Genomic DNA, 19,647 nt, shown 5'->3' on the forward strand with positions numbered 1-19,647 from the left:
ATCGGACTAAATTAACTTTTAAAAACTTCTTCAACCCACTCCTAAATGTTATTTTTATTTTTATTTTTCTCCAATCTTCAGAAATTTTACCTCATTTTTTCTCTCATATATATTTGAAGATATGAAAATTACTATCAGAGTATACTATTCATTTTTCCAAATATGAGAATCAAATTTTAATTATCGGTTTTAATCTCTCTTTTTATATATTTATATATTTATAGTTATTTTATCTATTAGCACTATAAGAAACGAAGATATCAACGGTGACGGGGGTCGCCGCGAAAGATAGGGCTTGTCGCCGCTAAAGTTATTAACAACAACATGTCGCTGCAAAAAGGTGGCCGCTAAAGTCTCGTCGCTATTGGTTTGTGGCCACTAATAGCTATGTGTCACTGGTAGTGTTTCGTCGCTGCTAATAGGTTCGTGTCGTCGCTAAAATAATTTTAATTTTTTTAGTTTATTTAACATTAAAATTATAAAAGACAATACAACATTTATAAAAGCTGCAATAATTTTATAGAAATATTAACCCAAAATATTAATCCATACACAACCAATCCAAAATATTCTTCCAAACAAAGTACAATGTATCCAAAATATTCTTCCAAATAAAACATTTTATAAAATCCTAAAAAGGTTGCTACTCGTCCTCATCACTCTCATCATTTCCTTTGTTATTATTTGGTGGCGGCAATAAGTGCACTCTTCCAGTATAGCAGAACAAGACGGGTCATTTATTATTGTTTGCAACATTTCCAACTATAAAGAAAACAAAATATATTACCAACATCTCATAATAGTATTGTACTTTCCAATATTACCAAAATAAAAAAAATACCAACATATCATTATAACATTCTACTTTTCATATACACTTAAACATACATCATATATAATATATACAGTCAAGGTCGTAGAACTCGCTACTTGGTACCCACTCGGCCGACTACCGAGTAGCGGGTACTTAGCAGTACTCGAGGAGTACCCGGATTCGGTAATTCATGTAGAAATATTTTTAGGAAAACTATATATGTCAAAATCATAAGTTAAAATCATAATTTGATGCAAATATATAACAAAATTAGATACATGTGAATACATAAAAACTGAAATACACATAAATGTCTCCCTTCGTGAATAATTACTAAAAATTTAAGATATATATATGTAGTAATAATCACATGTGTGTGTTAAATAATAAATCATTAAGTGTATTATTCATATTAATTTTGAAATTGTTGATTTTTTTTCTCTTTTTACGACAATTTTGACCCTGTGTCCTAGTTTGACCGAATTTGACCGATAGATTATTAGGGTTTTTCGATTAGGGAGGTGAAGGCGAACGGCCTTCTCGTGACACATAATATTAGCACGGTGGGGGTTTAACCAATCCATGCCGATTATCACATCAAAACTCCTAACATTTACTGGCATCAAATTTATTTGAAATGAATGGTTGTTTAGTGTTAATGTGCACCCTACGTAAAACATCTCTGATTGTTTCGGTTTTCCCATTAGACATTTCCACCGTGAAGGCTTCGTTTAACTTCTGGGGTTGTTGGCTTAGTTAGTGTTTGAATTTGTTACTAACGAAGCTCCGCTCGGCTCCGTTATTGAATAAGATGCATGTGAAAGTGTTGTTAACTGGGAACGTAGCAGTAACAACCGTCGGGTCTTGAATTGCCTCACCTTGACCCAACGTCAGGACCCTTCCTAGTCCTCCTTCCCCTTAGTTGTTAGCCTTGGGGCAATTGCGTCTGAAATGACCGGTTCTCCACATCCATAACAAGTGTGACTAGCCCTAGCATTATTCTTGTTGTTATTTTTGTTGTTGTTATTGTTGTTGTTGTTGTTGTTATTTGGTTGTTGGTTCTGTTGGGGCTGAGATCTGCAATATCGAGCAGTATGGCCCTTACGGTTGCAACTTGTACACTGCATATCTCTGCATTCTCCATAGTGATGGTAGTTGCACTTGTTACACGTGGTCAGGGTTCCCGAGTATTGCCTGGTAGTAGTTGATGTAGTTGAGGCTGGAGCATGTGGTGTTGAAGCGACCTGAGCAGTAGTAGCATGGACTGCTACAATTTACTGCTTTTTCGTCGATCTCTTGTCTTTTTTGCCTATTTCATTTGTTGTCTTTGTTCTTCTTGTTATCCTTTCCTTCTTTCTTGCCTTCAGTTTCTCCAGCTTTGTCACCCTTCTTGTTACCATGGTTGTACAACTTCTTGGCTAGCCTTTTAGCATTGTCGGATGTTTCTGGGTTTGCAGCTATTACATTTCCTTGAATTGGAGAGGTTAATCCCTAAATGAATCTTTCAATCTTCTTCCCTTCGGGCATGATCATGTATGGGCACAGGAGTGACAACTCATTAAACTTCAAGATGTAAGTATCAATGTCAGAGTTTTGAATTGTGAGATTCCACAATTCTTGTTCCATTTTCTGGATCTCCCCTCTTGGACAATACTCCACTATTAGCATTTCTTTTAGCTCCTCCCATGGCATAGCATTTGCCACTGGAAGTATCATGGCCTCCACATGACCATTCCACTAGGAAAGCACTTGGTCGACAAATACGCAAGCTACAAACCTCACCTTGCACTCTTCTGGACATCCGTAGATCTCGAATAACAATTCAACTTTATCTATCCACGGCCTTAGGGTTATCACGCCTCCCTTTCCTTTGAAGGTTCGAGGCTTGGCATTCATTAAATCTTTGTAGGTACATACCTTTGTAGGTCCTTGATTCATCCCCTAATTTAAACTTCCAGCTCCTTGCCCATTACCTCCACCGTTATTCCCGTTGTGAATCTGTGCCATTGTTGCGGTGAGCACAACTGACACTGCTGTCTGGAACGCAACCGAGTTTACCTATGGTGGTGTTGGTGCTGTGTTGTTTCCCCAATTCGGTCTTTGAGGCATCTTTCTATCATGGAACAGAAAGATGATGAGTATTTAGTGTATTTTAGTTTTGAGATTCCTTACTTATAGAGACATTTTGGTGATTCGGTTGTGCTTGTAAATGGATGCATACAATTAACATGAAATAAATTAATAGCACACATAACTGATAACAACATCACGATAAAATATATATAACTGCTTTCATTAGTAAAAAGCTTTTGGTACATGAAAATTTGCCTATATGAGAAGTTTTGGTGATTCGGTTTTGCTTGTAAATGGATGCATACAATTAACATGAAATAAATTAATAGCACACATAACTGATAACAACATCACGATAAAATATATATAACTGCTTTCATTAGTAAAAAGCTTTTAGTACATGAAATTTTGCCTATATGAGGCGTACAATACATGAATAGAATCCGACAGCGTGACGACTCGATGAGTAGTGTAATCACTTAATCATGAAGTTGATAATACATAGATTAGTATATAAAAGGAAATCATAACAGTAGCGATAGTAGATGAAGTCGATCCTAGTCACGGCGTGTCACAATTAGAAATTCTGTGTCTTGTAATCACTACACTCAAGTAAAGGTTGAATCAAAAACTTAAAAGCATGTGTGATGCTTATTTAATGACATCAAAAACTTCAATCAAATACATCATGCAAGTGCTACAAATAGTCAACAACCAATTGGAAACCCTAGAAGTCCTCGTTTAAGTCCATTTTGGACTAGGACTTCCTTATTGGACCCAAATGGACCAATAAGCTTCCAATTTGACTATCATGGGCTCTAATTGGACCCAGATTATTTTATTTTAACATTTTGGGCCATATTGGGCCTAGAATGAAATAAATTAAAAGTTTTGAATCATGATTAACTTAAACTAGCCCAACCAAGTGTGAAGATCATATTATATTTCTTTTAGATCAAAACTCATCCAACTTAACTTCTATATGGGCTTGAGGGCTTTAAAGCCCAAATCTCTCCTTTTCCATCCAAATTCTCGGCCCAAGGCCCAAATCCAAGAGGAGAAGAGGAAGGTTGACTAATGCATGCCACCTCTTTATTATATGGTGGTTATCCATGCATTACCCTCCAAACCTCCATGCCATCTCATTTCTCCATGCAACTCTATCTCTCTCCTTCCCTCTTCTTGTTCGGCCGTGAGTAACACACACACACACACCTCACAAACTCTCTCTAGATTACTTAAAAATTCCTCCTTCCTCTCCACACAAAAATCTCGAAAAATTAGGAGGCTTTCAAGAGGATATTTCCACAAACTCTTCATCTAAGGTAAGGTTTTGCTTGGATCTATGACTTATATTCTTTGTTCTATCAAAAACCTCTTCCTAATCCATGCAAAAATCGTGATCTTGCATCCTAGAAAACTCCATAAACTCGAAAGCTTCATCAAGGGTGCTAGGGTCAAAAATCACCAAGCTTTCTTCCATTCTTTCTTCAAAAACCGAATCAACATCCAAAGGTGAGCTTCATACCCCCTTATTTTTGGTTTTTATAAGTTTTTGTGGGGGAGAATACAAGCAAAGGTGTAGATCCATCATTATGTGTATGCTTTGGATGATTTCTATGCTTATATGTATGTTTTGTATGATTATGATGCTAGATCTAGTTATGAATCACTAAAAACCGAGATATATTTTATACTAGCATAAAATATACTACTACATGCAAAGTATACCAAGAAAAAATAGCCAAATGGCTTGACAACACTTACTTTGGGCTAAAAACTCATTTTTTTTGACATAAAATGTTAAAAATACAAAGTTGAAGGGCCTAAAATGAAATATTTCGAAATCTGATGGGTGAGATGAGTCAAAACAGTTTCCATAATGTATTTTCTGAAAATATACTCTTTGGAGGATTAAAAACATAAATGTCAAGCTTAATGGGCTAAAAATGACAATTTCGGCCCAGTAGGGTCCATTATGCGAAATTTTCTGTTTTGGAGGGCCAAAACTGTGCTTTTCTGTAAAACAGTGGACTACTAGTGTTACAAGTACTTTTCAAAGGTTTAAAATGCTTTTCAAATTTAAAAAGGACCAAAGTTGCAAAATTTTTCCAATTGGGGCCAAAATTGTAAAAACTGCGAAAAAGGAGGGTTATAACCGAGAAAACTTCAATTTCAGGGACTTAAACTGTTTTCAACGAAAAATATGCTGAAAAATATTAATTTCAATAATTTTTGGTGTTAAAATGTCAAGAAAAATAGTTTAAGGGCTAAACCGGAAATTAATTTACCTAAAGGGGTGAAAGAGTAAATTTACAAAATAAAGAGGGGTTATAAACAGAAAATTTTCAATGATAATTCAATACACTCGTTGTGAACAAAGACTGACACTACGACTCTCGATGAATTACAATACACAATGTCACCAACAATCGTTATCAAACGAATTGATTCGGTCTCGAATCAATAATAAACCCAAAACTACTAACACTACAACGCTCAATACACATATGGAACTCTCGGAAGTCTATACTCTCGTGGAATTACTCAATACGTCAACGTACACTCCTTAGGCCCAAAAGTTGCAAATCATGCTTGTTGAGCCTAGCTAGCCCGATGACATGATCTTTAGGCCCAAAGGATACTTGCTTACATGTAGTCGGGTCTAATACGACTCAACCGCGTGTAAAAGGACTTTCAATGGCAAACGTGCTGCTGGTCCCCAAGGGTCCTTCGGTGCTGCTAGTAAAGTCGGGAACTCACGATTGCGGGATGGGTTTCGGGCCCTTCGCAATTGCAATGGTCTTGAACGACGTAGTGAAATACCGAGGGTTTCGCACCTTCACTTTTTCTCCTCGGTCGTGGGACTACACAAGTCCGGGAGGATTGAGTTGTGTGAATAAGTGCGAGTGACGCCTAAGGGATTGCTAGTACGGTTGACAACTGGACGTTTTCATTAACGTACGTTACAACAATTCACCACCCTCTGTATACTTAATGCCTCCGGAGCTCAACGAACACCTCTAACGTAACGAAATAACAACACACAAACTAAGTAAAGTAAAGTGATAGGAAAACGTCGGGTTTTCCTAGGGTTTTCAACTAGTACACTTACGAACTACATGCCGAATTTCACAACTCTTACGCTTACATCTATTCACATATTTTTACGCTATACTATTTTTCAGAAAATATCGGATTTTCTGGTGGTTTTCAAAACATTACAAACATTGGATTTTAAACATTACTTATGAACTTACCAACATTTCATATGTTGACGTTTTCCAAAATACTTGTATTCTCAGGTAACAGATAAGTGAAGAAAGGACTGTACTCTATGATTGTTTTGCGGTTGTTTAAGTAACAATGAACAATGTATTTTGGAATGTAATATTTTGAAACAATGTAACGGATGTAAACGCCACCAGTTGTATTATTCCAATGCTTGGTGATGTATGATGTTATGTTTCATGTATATTCATTGTGATGGTATTCAATTGAGTCACAATAGCCCCCGGACGTTTCCGCCGTCTGGTTCGGGGGTGTGACAGGTTGGTATTAGAGCTTTGTTTATAGTGAACTAGCATATCTAGCCACACATTGATATGCAACTATAAACCAAAAAGAGGGACTAACATAACTCTGAACAAAACAAGTAAATAAAACACCCTTGCTTTCATTAGGAATAGGAGCATAACGCCGAACCAAACAAAAATAATACTAGTATCTCGGTTAAATTCAGGACTGTTCTTAGTGGTACCAAGGAGTGGATGTAGCCTGATCAACTACACTCTCTCCAAAGTATAACTAACACACGTCCTGATGAGATCGGGATAGCTAGGGAACCTAAAACTATACCCTTCTACCACTAAAAAGAGAACGCCTACTTGATCTATGCGATAATTGTAGCACCCTAGGAATAACGTTAGCATAATTACACACTCTCGCAGACCGCATGGCTGGTTTTCATCACCCCGGAGATCCTTACTTCCCTAACCAGGGGAACAACGGATGGCTAGAGGAGGAGCCCGAAGAAGAGCCTGAGGAGGAGCCCGAGGAAGACCCCGAAGAGGAATCTGACGGAGAACCGGAGGCCGAAGTTGAGGGTGAGCCTGTCGAATCAGAGGAAGATGAAGGAAGCCTCGAGGAGGATAATGATGATAGTGAAGGGGGTGATTCGGATGCGGAGTCCGAAGTCATCAACCCCCTTACCCGATCAGGGTGCCTGCCTATCGTGTAGGCCCCACTGGTCCTACACCTCCCTGGGGTATTGATCTTTGGAGATGGAGCAGACAACAGGGACAGCGACCCCCGTACGGCATGTCATGCGAGTTCTTTGACCTGAGAGACGGAGGACCGGCTGATCGAGCCCTTCCAGTCATGGTGAAACAGTTACGGAATACGGGCGACCTTGCCCAGGACACTGCTGATCAGGTGCGCCAGTTGAGGACGAGGGTCGAGCGTGCGGAGCAGGAGACGCGTGACGTCCTTCGAGAGTTTCACATGAGGCAGGTTCGGTGGGAGTCTCGACTTCGGGACACAGAACGCTTGGTGGCTCGTCTTCAGGGAGCATCCACATCCTCGGCACCACCTCCGGACGCAGCTCATCGCGGTTAGGGATAGACTTATCTTAGTAGGCCGTTAGGAACTATGCTATGTACTCCGACTCTATGTTTAAGTGACTACACTACTCATAGAGCCGTTATGCTGTCGAATCAGTGTCACTCATGTATGCTCTTACGAGCAAAATTTTCATGTATCAAATGCGGATAATATTAATAAAGTTTTACGTGTTTTGTTACGATATTACGAATTACTATGTGTTGAGAAATTATGATTGAATGGTCAATAGTAGTAGTGTTTAAGTTCGCACCATGCACCTAGTCAGTAGGATCACGACCTCAAAGAAACCACATACCCTCAACATCTTTCCGTTTTGTCACAGAAAGATGCCTCTCCGACCTACTCGCGGAAACCCAGGACCAACCCCACCTGAAGTCGACTCAACCGCATTCCAGGCAGCTGTATCTGCAACAGTCACTGCAGCGATTGCGCAAATTCATCAAGGGAACAATGGAGGAGTCAATGGGCAAGGAGCCGGAAGTTCGAACAACGGAATGAATCAAGGACCCACCAAGACATGTACCTACAAGGACTTCACAAACGCCAAACCACAAACTTTTAACGGCACTGGAGGGGTGATCACTCTGAAGCACTGGATCGAGAAGGTGGAATCGGTATTCGAGATATGCGATTGTCCTGAGCAGATGAAAGTAAAGTTCGCAGCCTGCACTCTTGTAGATCAAGCGCTCACCTGGTGGAACGGACATGTAGAATCCATGACGCTCCCTGTAGCCAACTCTATGCCGTGGGCAGAGATGAAAGAAATGTTAATGGCTGAGTACTGCCCACGATGTGAAATACAGAAGATGGAGCAAGAGCTATGGAACCTCACTGTGCAGAATGCGAATATCGATGCCTACATATCGAGATTTAGCAAACTATCTCTGTTGTGCCCGGGTATGATCACCTCGGAAGGAAAGAAGATTGAGCGATTCATCTGGGGACTAACATCAACAATTCAAGGGAATGTGATAGCTGCAAACCCCGAAACATTTGACAGTGCAAAAAGATTGGCAAAGAAGCTGTATGACCATAACAACAAGAAGGGAGAGAAGCCAGTGGAGACTGAGAAGACGAAGGATGGTGATGGCAAGAAGGGAAAGAACAATAAGAGGAAGGGGCGCCAGGGCCCCGACACCTCCAAGAAGCAGCAGACAGTGGTGGTTAATGTTGTTACTGCGCCGGTTCCAGCCGCACCACATGCTCCAACCTCAGCCACTTCAAATGCTTCCAGACCCTATTCCGGTAATCTTCCCAAATGCAACAAGTGCGGTTTCCATCACAATGGGGAATGCAAGAATTTTCAGTGCACCAGTTGCAACCGAAAGGGATATACTGCAAGGTACTGCAGGACTTACCCTCCCCAGAACCAAAATCAGGGAACCAACAACAACAACCATCGCAGCAACAACAACAATAATGCCGACGGCAATAACGCAGGGCCTAGCCACACCTGCTTCGGGTGTGGGAGGACTGGACACATCCGCTAAGACTGCCCTAACAACAACAATTTAAGAAACGGAGGAACAGGAAGGATGTTGACCATGGGTCAGGGTGAGGCTATTCAGGACCCCTCTGTTGTTACCGGTACATTTCCCTTAAACCACACTTATGCATGCATCTTATTTGACACCGGAGCGGAGCGAAGTTTCGTAAGCAATAAGTTTAAGCATTTATTAAAACAATTGCCCCAAAAGCTAAATGAAACCTATACGGTGGAAATGGCCAATGGGAAAACCGAATTTACTGGGGAAGTCTACACCGGATGTACCCTAACTCTTAATCAACACGTCATCCGAATAGATCTAATGCCAGTATCAATTAGGAGTTTCGATGTGATCATCGGCATGGACTGGTTAAGCCCCCACCATGCTGAAATTATGTGCCACGAGAAGGCCATTCATCTTCGTCTCCCAAATCACGAAACCCTAGTGATTTACGGGGACAAATCTAGCATGAACCTTCGCCTCGTTTCGTGCATCAAGGCACAGAAATATCTACTAAGGAACAATCTGGCGTTCCTGGCTCACCTGGTGGATAAAACCAAGGAGGAGATTAACGTTCGAGACATTCCCGTAGCGTGTGAATTTCCAAACGTGTTTCCTGAAGATCTTCCGGGAGTACCCCCAGAGAGACAGGTTGAGTTTCGAATCGACCTCATTCCAGGAGCAACTCCTCTCGCTAAATTACCCTACCGGCTAGCTCCTGCCGAGATGCAGGAATTATCCAGCCAACTCAGCGAACTCTTGGACAAGGGATTTATTCGACCTAGTTACTCGCCATGTGGAGCTCCGGTGCTCTTTGTCAAAAAGAAGGACGGATCTTTTAGAATGTGCATCGATCACAGAGAATTAAATAAACTCACAATCAAGAACCGCTACCCACGCCCACGAATCGATGACCTAGTTGACCAGCTCCAAGGAGCTAGTTATTTTTCTAAAATAGATCTACGGTCCGGATACCACCAACTCAAAGTCCGAGAAGAGGATATTCCAAAAACCGCTTTCCGAACTCGCTACGGACATTATGAATTTGTCGTAATGCCCTTCGGTTTAACGAATGCCCCTGCCGCATTTATGGACCTAATGAATCGAATCTGCCGACCGTTCCTCGACAACTTTGTCATTGTTTTTATCGATGACATCCTCGTCTATTCTCGAAGCAAGGAAGAGCATGGCCAACATCTTCGACAAGTCCTAGAAACTCTGTGATCAGAAAAGCTTTACGCCAAACTCTCCAAGTGTGAGTTCTGGCTGCGAAGTGTGAACTTCCTAGGTCATATAGTCAGCCAAGATGGAATCCATGTGGATCCCTCTAAGGTCAAAGCTGTAGAAGGATGGGCAGTCCCGACAACGCCCACAGAAATTCGTCAATTCTTGGGTCTAGCAGGCTACTATAGGAGATTCATTCAAAACTTCTCTAAGATCGCAAAGCCACTTACCTCGCTTAGGCAAAAGGGCGTACCATTTGAATGGACAGACAAACAAGAGATTGCGTTTCGGACCTTGAAACAAGCTCTCTGTAGCGCACCTGTACTATCTCTTCCTGAAGGAACGGAAGATTTTGTAGTCTACTGCGACGCGTCAAATCAGGGCTTAGGTTGCATTCTCATGCAACGTGGGAGAGTGATAGCCTACGCATCCCGTCAACTAAAGATGCATGAAGTAAAATATACGACCCATGACCTAGAGTTGGGAGCTGTAGTCTTTGCCCTAAAGATTTGGAGGCATTACCTTTACGGTACGAAGTGCACCGTCTTCACGGATCACAAGAGTCTCCAACACATCTTGAACCAAAAGGAGCTGAACATGAGGCAACGAAGATGGGTTGAATTGCTAAACGATTATGAGTGTGAGATTAAGTACCACCCAGGCAAGGCCAACGTGGTAGCTGACGCATTAAGCCGGAAGGAGTACTCTAATCGTCGTACGAAAACTCTCTCCATAACCATTCAATCTCACCTGGCCACTCAAATTGCAGTAGTCCAGTCAGAGGCCATGAGGACGAAAAATAGAGCAAGCGAAGCATTGCGCGGAATGGAAAAGAACCTGGAGGCAAAGGAGAATGGATTATACTATTTCATGAACCGTATTTGGGTCCCTAAACTTGGAGGGTTTAGAGATGTTGTTATGAAGGAAACCCACGATACATTGGACCTTTCGAAATCGTCGCCTGAATAGGTCCGGTAGCATATAGACTGCAACTACCCGCAGAGCTAAACGATGTACACCCCGTGTTTCATGTCTCTAATCTGAAGAAGTATCTATGATGAAACACTCGTCATTCCTCTTGACGAAATCGAAATCAATGAGAATCTCCTGTTCGTTGAGGAACCAATCGAAATCATGGACAGGGAGGTGAAGCGTACTAAGCAAAGTCGCATCCCGATCGTGAAAGTACGGTGGAACGCAAAGCGTGGGCCAGAATTCACGTGGGAACGCGAAGACCAAATGAAGCAAAAGTACCCTCACCTATTCTAGCATTCTCAAATCTAGCTTTCAAACAGAATTTCGGGACGAAATTCCCTCTAACGGGGGGATGATGTCACAACTAGAAATTCTGTGTCTTGTAATCACTACACTCAAGTAAAGGTTGAATCAAAAACTTAAAAGCATGTGTGATGCTTATTTAATGACATCAAAAACTTCAATCAAATACATCATGCAAGTGCTACAAATAGTCAACAACCAATTGGAAACCCTAGAAGTCCTCGTTTAAGTCCATTTTGGACTAGGACTTCCTTATTGGACCCAAATGGACCAATAAGCTTCCAATTTGACTATCATGGGCTCTAATTGGACCCAGATTATTTTATTTTAACATTTTGGGCCATATTGGGCCTAGAATGAACGATGTAGGGAACTCACGATTGCGGGATGGGTTTCGGGCCCTTCGCAATTGCAATGGTCTTGAACGATGTAGGGAAATACCGAGGGTTTCGCACCTTCACTTTTTCTCCTTGGTCGTGGGACTACACAAGTCCGGGAGGATTGAGTTGTGTGAATAAGTGCGAGTGACGCCTAAGGGATCGCTAGTACGGTTGACAACTGGACGTTTTCATTAACGTACGTTACAACAATTCACCACCCTCTGTATACTCAATGCCTCCGGAGCTCATTGAACACCTCTAATGTAACGAAATAACAACACACAAACTAAGTAAAGTAAAGTGAGAGGAAAACGTCGGGTTTTCCTAGGGTTTTCAATTAGTACACTTACGAACTACATGCCGAATTTCACAACTCTTACGCTTACATCTATAGAATTCAAACAAGCATACTCACGGATCTTCACATATTTTTACGCTATACTATTTTTCAGAAAATATCGGATTTTCTGGTGGTTTTCAAAACATTACAAACATTGGATTTTAAACATTACTTATGAACTCACCAACATTTCATATGTTGATGTTTTCCAAAATACTTGTATTCTCAGGTAACAGATAAGTGAAGAAAGGACTGTACTCTATGATTGTTTTACGGTTGTTTAAGTAACAATGAACAATGTATTTTGGAATGTAATATTTTGAAACAATGTAACGGATGTAAACACCACCAGTTGTATTATTCCAATGCTTGGTGATGTATGATGTTATGTTTCATGTATATTCATTGTGATGGTATTCAATTGAGTCACAATAGCCCCCGGACGTTTCCGCCGTCTGGTTCGGGGGTGTGACACGGCAGGAAGGGTTTGGTGGTGAAATAATATGCCAACATGTCGTGCCACGAGGTCAGCCATCTCGCTCATCTCCCTAGTGACCTCATCCCTCTCACGCTTTGCTCGTATGGCTCAGGCTTCTGCTACTAAAATTTGTTGTCGAATGGTGGCAACCTCTTCCTCTAAGGAGTGAGTACGATCAATGGGATCCTTTGGTGTTATGGGGTGGTCCTACATCACCTCTGAAGTGGGAGGCTCGTTGGGGACTTCATTAATGTCCCTTACTTCCTCTATATCCTCATCAGGTTCCCCAGACTCATAGTCGGTCTCTACATATTCCTCAGGTCCTAAACCTGGATCTGCCTCCATACCCATAATAGGTTCTCCTTCAATCAACCTGTTGGCCACCGGGGCCTGATAGTAAAGGATACCTTGTTGGAATTCTTCCATGATGACTGCATGAGAAACTGAGGGGGTGAGAAGTGTGTGTAAGGAACATGCATGTAGTTATAATTCCAATTATTTTAATAGTATTTGTTTATGTTTTAGTTTCTTAGAAACTTTTTGGATACAAGGTTGGTAACTTTCTAGATTCACTGCCCACCATGATCACTCCCAAGCACATGTTAGCCGTATTTTGAATAAATATAGTTGATCAGGATCTATTTATCCCCAATACGACTAGATAACTATCCGGGTTTAACCACGGTGTTCAGTTTCCTCCAGAAGCTTTTAGAGTTATAGTATTAATATGTACATAGTTATGTATTTTAATAATTTTGTTGAGGGTAGTTTAGTCTCATTGTATTTATAGTTGCATATCTTGTATGATTAGATATGCCAGTTCACTATAAACAAAGCTCTAATAGCAATCCGTCACACCCCTGAACCAGACGGCGGAAATGTCTGGGGGCTTAGGTGACTTCATTCTTGTAGTGTCACAACTAGGAATTTTGATGCTTTATAACAACAACAATGATAGCATTTGTGAACAAAAAATGTGAAAGCATGTATGATGCTTATTCAATAACAACAAAATCCCCATCAAACACTATATACAAGCACTTCAAATAGTCAACAAAGAATTGGAAACCCTAGAAATCTCGGTTTAAGTCCATTATGGACTAGGATTTCCTTATTCGGCCTAATCGGCCAATAAGCTTCCAAATTTGACTATTTTGGGCTTAAAACTCTTATATGGGCTCTAATTGGACCCACTTCCATGAAAGTTAACCTTTTGGGCCTTATAAGCCTAAAATGGAGTAGTTTATCTTTAATGGGCCTTATCGGGCCACAACAAATCTAATTAGCTTTAATGGATTCAAATCTATTCCTTTATGTTAGATTTGGGCCGTAAACACCTCTAAAGGCCCAATAGGCTGAAAACCATCAAAATGGGCCTCCTGTTATTGGACCCAAGCATTAAATGCCTATTCCATCTCTCTTGTCTTTCTTTCTAGGCCCAAGAGGAAAACAAATAAAAAACAAAACAAAACAAAAAAAAAAGAGAATAATAAGGGTTGAATTTTATGTGCCACCTTCCTATTATATAGCAAATAAACATGCATGGTCCAACATACATCCAAGACCAATCTCATGTTCCCATGCACTCATCTCTCTCTTCCCCTCTCTTCTCTTATTTCGACTGAGACCATCACACACACACACACACACACCTACACTCTTCCAAATTTTCTCAAACACTCACAAGAACACTCTACATTTCCTCTTTAATTTTCGAAAATTTGCACATCTTCAAGAAGAGTTTCATCATCGAAAATCATCAATTCTTGGTAAGTCCTACCACAGTTAAGTTGTATAACTTCATTTTCATGTTAGATCACTCATTCTAAGTAAGTTTTTCATGATCTACTCCTTAGAAGCTTCTTAAGTTCGAAATCAACCCAAGAAAGCTTGTTAGGGCCGAAAATAGCATCAAACTTCATTCATTTCTTCTTCAAAACCGAGATCCACAAGAAAAGGTGAGTTCATACCCCTCTATTTTCGGTTTTCATATGTTTTATGGGGGAAAATACAAGTAAAATATGTAGATCTATGTATATGTGTATGTTATGTGTGATTTCATGTGTTTATGAGGTAAATGTGTAACAAAAAGAATAGAAATCCGACATCTATGGCTTTAAGAGGAATATAAACATGTTCTAAGATGTATTACACTAAGACAAGTCAAGAAAAATTACCCTCTAAGATTTAAGTATACATATTGCAACATAAAACTCACTTTTGGGCTAAAATTGTCAAACAAACAAAAGTTGGGTTGAAAAATTGCTATTCACGGTTTTCTCAAGGATTAAAAGAGTCAAAACAGTAAAAATAAGTGTTTTTATGAATATCATACTCTTTTAAAGGTTAGAAATAAAATTTATGGCTTAATGGGCCAAAATTTGGGCTTTTCGGCCCAATAAGCCAAAACTTGCGAAAATTACAACATCCAAGTGGTTGAAATGATAAACTTCTCAAAAAAGAGGGTAAAAGGGTGAATAAAACAAATTCAGCGGTTAAAATGATGTATTTTCCAAACAAGGATCAAAATTGTAAACTTTTTGGATTTTGTGCCAAAATTGTAAAAGTTGCAAAAAGTTTGGGCTTAAACTGAAAGATTCTTTTCTGGAGGAGCTGAAACTGCCAAAGAGTAAATTTTGAACCAAAAACATCATCTAAATAAGTCTAGGGATCAAGAATGTCAAGAAAATGATTTAAGTGCCCATAATGTCTCTTTTTTTTAAAGGACTAAAATTGTCAATTTTGCCAAAGAAGGGCTGAAAGGGTTCAAACCAATGTTTTTTTTTTTTTGTAGTCAATTATTTTATTTTTAAGATATTTGAGTTAAAAGTAAAAATACCAAACCATAAATCATAAAAATGGAAAGATGAAAATACATATAATTTCAAAGATCGTTATAAATAACCGACCGGCCTCGTTTCGGTGCGAAATTAACAATTACCCAATCAAACTTTCCAACAATTACACTATACCTAAAACAAGTAAACATTCAAATCTTTGGGCTTGAAAGTTCCAATCATGCTTTTTGGGCCTTTATGACCCATTAACATGATTTTTGGGCCAAATGGATAATAATAAATGTTATTGGGCATTCTATGACCCAATTTTATTTTTAAGGGACCCTCAATGGCTTTTAAATGCTATCAGGCCTTAGTGGCCCATTAGCATTGCTAGTAAGGTCCGAGTAAATCAAATGCGAAATGAGCCAACGTGTCCTTCGTATACCCAATAGTCATAAATAATACGTCGGATTAGTAGGACCTTGTAATCCTCTTATCCTCGTTTATTAGGCCTACCTTCAATTCGGTAAACATATGCAAGTCGTTAATCAATGGTAATCAAATTCATGTTAGATTTAGTGAGTAATAGCAGGCGGCAGCTCTATAGTCGTCTGTAGTTATAATCAAAGTCTCTTGGAGGGAGAGTGAGAGTTTGTGTATAGATCTATACGGGGGTGACTCCCCCACATCTTAGCTGCTCGCTACAGTTAGACTCGGCTAGTCTAGGGTGACAAAATCTTAAGATCAATTCCGACGTTCGTTAGAATGACAAGACAGACGAACTAGTTATTATCATGTATGGTTATAACGACTCACAATTAAACAAATCTAACACTATCCGAGTAATCAGGGAAAATTCAAAATCATTCGTCGTGGTGGTATAACAATTTGAAACAATTATATTTTTTTTCTTTATCGGAATACATCGGATTTTTCGAGGAAATCAACATCATTCATTTGTATTTTTAAATAACTATAATGCAAAACTTTTCATTTATATACGCTTTGAAATCATTCATGCATAAACCGATGGATCTTCACACTTTGGTATGAACAATTGTTTTTTTCAAAAAATATAGGATTTTCTGGGTTTTATAAAGTATACAAACATTTTCAGGACAACAATACTTATGAACTCACCAACATTTCATATGTTGACTGTTTTCAAAATAACTTGTATTCTCAAGTAATAGGTAAGTCAAGGAGTAACACCGAGTATGTTCGGATGTTACGCTTTTGGAATAACTATCAAACAATTTATATTATGGATATGTAATGATTAAACAATGTACTTGATGTGAACAATATCAGTTGTAATGTATTGATGCATGGTGATGTTTATGTTATGATTCATGTATAATCATTGTGATGACATTTAGTTTAAGTCACACAAGCCCTCAGACGTTTCCGCCGTCTGGTTCGGGGGTGTGACATGTAGTATCATCACAATGTATATAATTGAAACGTAACATCATCATCATCATCACACATGTAATATTACAACTGTCATTGGTTTACATAAAATATTGTATTTCAATATTACATGCCAAAATATCCAAAGTATGATGAAAACAAAACATAACAAAATATTCAAGTATTCTTGCCGACCAACCTACTCAACGATTTCCTGAGAATGCAAGTTAATTTAAAAAGGTCAACATATATAATGTTGGTGTGTTCATAAGCATGTTTAAGAGAAATGTTTTGTATTACTTTGTAAACACCAAAAAATCCGATATTTTCTGAAAGACGGTTTGAAATGTGTGTGTCCGATCTTGTATTAATGCATGTGTGTTAATGTTTATGAGAATATAAAGAGAACGACCCCGGACAACCCGATATTTTCTGTTTATGAAATGTTGGAATCTCAACACCCGAGGTTGAGTACCAGTGTGTGTAGGTTATTGTGTTTTCCATAAAAGATTGTTTCCCGTAAATTTTATAATGGTGTTTATTCCTCTAAGTGAGTCGTTATAACCATACTTGATAATGACAATTTCACCTGTCATGACGTCTGTCAGACGCCGACTTGTTTAAGGTAAGGTTTGTCACCCTATACTAGCCTAGTCTAACTATACCGAATAGCTCATGTGTGGGGTGTCACCCCCTACGGACATATACACAAACTCTCTCTCTCTCTCTCTCTCTAGGAGACTCTGGTTATAACTACAGGCTACGTTTGTACACTCAGTTGGTGCCAAACGAAGTCTCTCACTAGATCCTTAATCGAATTTACGCGAATAAACATGTAAGGTATATTCGAGACCCAATAAACATGAAAGTGGACAACTAAGGCCCACTAAACATGTAAATTATATTCCATGCCTAATAAGCATATAATTAACGTATTTGATCCGTTGTTGTTATGTTGATTGTTACGTTTAGCTATTTATCAAATTGACATAAAAGGCCTACTTTTAGTAAAAATACATGTTTGATCCTTTAAATCCATAAGTTTACTTTTAAGGGCTTGATTTACGTGAAATAACATCTTTAACTCCACTTTTGTCAAAATATCACTTTTGGCCTCAATTTTATGAAAATTGTTGTTTTCGGTCCAATTGTTGATAATTTACCTTTTTGACCAAAGATTTAATAAAATTACATTTTTAGCCCTTTTTAACCGAAGCATTTCATTTCTGGCTCAACTTTGTTCAAAATGACATTTAAGTCCACAAAAGCCCAAAATTTATAGATTTAGCCTAAAAACTGTGAAGGCCCAAAATGAAGCCAATTTCTGAAAATTTACACTTTTAGCCCTTTTAAAATCACAATTTCTATAAAGATTCATATTTTTCAAAAATAAATCCTTTTTGGTCCTCTTAAAATCGTGAGTCACATATAATAACCTTATTTTTGATTATTTTGTCATTTTTGGCCCTCTTGTGCATTTTTCTTAGTTTTAAACAACTTTGAAATGTTTTAAACCTTTTCTTTGCATAATAAGTTGTAATGAGTTTTATGTTCTACAAATATCATCATATCTTAGCATATTTCCAAGTTTATGAAGTTTATAACATAAGCACACATATATCAAGAAAACATATAAAATCATGCATATACTCATAGATCTTCAAAAAACAGCTTGTATTCTCCCCAAAACATAGTAAAAACCAAAAATAGGGGGTATGAACTCACATTGGTTTGAAGATTTAGGTTTTTGATGAAGAATGATGAGGATCTTGGCCCGAGAAGTTTCTTGAGTGTAGTTTTTCGAACTTAAGATGGATCTAAGGGCATGGATCATAAAATGGTGTGTTAAGGAGTGGAGATTATCATAAAATGAAGTTAATCATTATGCTTAAAGAGTAGCTTACCAGATGAGTGATGATCTTTGTGACAACCCGAAATTTTCAATCGGTCAAACCCTAAACGTCAATCACTTCAATTTATAAGTCAATTACTTTATTACTTATTTTTAGCAAATTTAAAGTTCATTTGATTATTTTAATATTATTCTTTAAACGAACGGGTGAAAGGAAGTGTCGTCTTGGATCTTGAAATTGCTAAACCGCAAACACCTCGTGTCATAGAAGTTCACAGCCAAACTTTTATGTTAGGGCCGAAAAATCTTCCAGAAATCGTGAACTTATGCTTTAAGCATGAGTTTACTCCTCAAACTAGTCATTTTATGTTTACTCCCCAATCACGAAAAAGAGTAAACTCAAAAACACTCTCAAGTATCATCCAAGATTTAATTCAAATCTTCAAACTTGTAATTGTTCTAGCCATTTCAAGTTGATATAACACTTAATCTAGTGATTGTACACCTTTTCATCCATCAATTTTTCTGTTTTGATTACATTTCCAAAAACACCAAGAACACATACTAAGTGTTCTTGGACTTTAAGCTCAATTCAAGCTCCCTTATAGTAACTACTTCCATCCTTGAGTCTTATTAAGCTTGTATTACATGTTAGCATCAATGAAAAGTCCCAGGAACACCAAGATAAAGGTGTTCACGGTTTGGGAGGTCCCAAAACCGTAAACACCAAGATTAGGTGCAAAGTGGTGCCTTAGGGTGCCTAGATGCTTCACAATGCCTTAGGGACTTGTCTTGATTCATCCTTGATGAGTTTATCACACAAAAAGCACCCAAAACCTTACATTTTTATGTGCTTACGGCTTGGGGATATCCCAAAACCATAATAACCCCAAAAAGTGTATAAA

This window comes from Lactuca saligna, chromosome 8 (assembly GCF_052625555.1).
Source record: "Lactuca saligna cultivar CGN05327 chromosome 8, ASM5262555v1, whole genome shotgun sequence".
NCBI classification, from domain to species: Eukaryota; Viridiplantae; Streptophyta; class Magnoliopsida; order Asterales; family Asteraceae; genus Lactuca; species Lactuca saligna.